Consider the following 2,480-nt stretch of genomic DNA (forward strand, 5'->3'; position numbering starts at 1 on the left):
CTTCCATGTCTTACATATGACACTCCTGTTAATACCCCTCTGAATGATATTAGCTTTTTCACAACTGCATCACATTGTTGACTCTTATTCTGTCTGTGATCCACTATAATGCCTAAAGAGCAACAAAGAGTCCTGCGGCACCTCATAGACTAACAGATGTATTGGAGCATAAACTTTCGTGGGTGAATACCCATTTCGTCAGATGCCAGATTCTTGTATAATGCCTAGATTCTTTTCAGCAGTACTAGTGCCTAGCCAGTTTTGTAGTTGTGCATTAGATTTTTCCTTCCTAAGTGAAATACATTGTACTTGGCTTTCTTGAATTTCATCTTGTTGGATTCAGATCAATTCTCTAATTTGTCAAGTTTTGAATTTTAATCCTGTCCTCCAAAGTGCTTGCAATTCCTCCCAGGTTGATGTCATCTGGAGATTTTATAAGCATACTCTCTGATCCATTACCCAAGTCATTAATGAAAATATTGAATAGCACCAGACCCGGGACTGACCCCTGCAGGACCCAACTGGATACACCTTTGTTTGACAGCAAAACATAGATAACTACTCTTTGAGTGTGGCCTTTCAGCCAATTGTGCATCCACCTTGTAGTGATTTAGTCTAGACTGCATTTCCCTAGTTTGCTTACGAGAATGTCATGTGGGACTGTGTCAAAACTCTTACTAAAATCAAGATCTATCCTGTCTACTGCTTTTCCCCTACCCACTAGGCTAGTAACCTTCTTAAACAAAGAAATTAGATTGGTTTGACATGATTTGTTCTTGGCAAAACACTTTTAACTTAGGCAAAACCAAACAAACACACCAACATCCCCCCTCCCCCCCCGGCTTAAATAGCAGAGGTAATAGCATGCCTTAATTTGACAAGGGATATGAGGGTAAACATAACAAATATTATTAGCAAGATTAAGTTGAATCATGACTATATTCTTTCCAAAGAAGTGGAAACAGGATCTATTATTGTTTGTGTTTCCACTTAAGGCAGAGGATTTGTTGGTTATTTACAACACCTAAAACCAATCGCCATCCTTTTAAATTAATTTGAACAAAATGTAAAGTATGGACACATTTGGTAAATTACAGGTAATATCTTTCAATTTGCATCTTAGAATTAGTCATGCCTCCTGAAAATATTTTTTGTCCTGGTTCCCACATCCCCCTCTTATCATAACCTCTGTTGTACTACTGCTTTCTGTTGCTCTATCAAATATCACATGCTAAGTAAGGTTGGGCCTCTTCAGTGCTTGGATGGGATATGAATATAAATTAAAGCACTGACTTCAATGATTCAGAAAGTGGCATCCCAAGTCATTGTTCCATTATGGTTTTATGGAGGGAAATGTTTTGCTGCAAGTGGTACCTTTTTGAGTTAAAACTATAACCTAGGCACTAATGATCATAAAGATTCTATAGTACCTTTCACAAGAGTAGAAGTCTGTAAAATCTGAATTGGCTCAATCTGTGCAGCTTGGCAATTAAAATTTAAAATAAAATGAGTGAGTTATAAACTCCAGATTTGGCTTACGTTCATAAAAAGCTCTCCAAGCTTCAGGAGAACCCTTTCAATTTTCATAGAGTCCATGGAGGAATTTTTGGTTTCATTAAACTCTTGTAGGTGTACCAGGATTTGACAGAAAAAGAGAGGAAACATTGTTTTTTGAAGACTTAAATTTTTGAGTTCATCCCAAGGATGTGAACTTAAATAGAAAATTATCAACCACTTCCTTCACATCTCAAACAATTGTGCTGGCCAAATTCTAGTTCTTCCTGTGAACTGTATCCTCTAAATGTGGGAAGTGTGTGTCTGCTTTGTGGGCACCTATGTGAGGTGGTTCAATATGGCTGCTATTAGTGAGTCGTATGCTTTAGCATGAAGTATTTGTGTTCCTTCTTGTCTGTTTTCCTTAAACTGAATGAGTTCAGATTGAAAGCCCATGCTGCTCTTTTCTGGGGAGGAAGGTAAAAGTGAAATTATGTTCAGGAATTATCCTTCCACTTTTCACTGGTTACTGTTTTCTTCACTTCCTGCCCTCAGCACTGGGGACAGTTGGGAACTATTAAACAGTGGCCAGATTTTTCAGCCATATTATTCTAGAGTATCTCTACCAGGGTTGAAATGAATCCTGTACCTGTAATGCTTTGGAACATTTTTGGGATGGAAGGCATGATTATTATATTCTCATAGCACCTCAGTCACCAGGGCCCTTTTGTGCTACATGCTGTACAGACGAATAATAGACAGTCTGAGTGAGTTGACTATCTAGGTGTTGGACAGGATGCCAAATATGGTAGGGATTAGTTGGAAGGAGCAGGTAACAACAAAATGAAGAGACTTTAACAGAAAGCAGAAGTCACAATTCTATACCACTAAGTAACTGGCAAAGGAAAATGATCCAGCACAATGCATTAGAGGGACACCTCTTTCCAGAGTTGACGCTTTCCCTGGGGAGGCTGAGCACCTGCAAC

Source organism: Chelonoidis abingdonii, chromosome 15, assembly GCF_003597395.2.
Source record: "Chelonoidis abingdonii isolate Lonesome George chromosome 15, CheloAbing_2.0, whole genome shotgun sequence".
In the NCBI taxonomy this organism is placed as follows: Eukaryota; Metazoa; Chordata; order Testudines; family Testudinidae; genus Chelonoidis; species Chelonoidis abingdonii.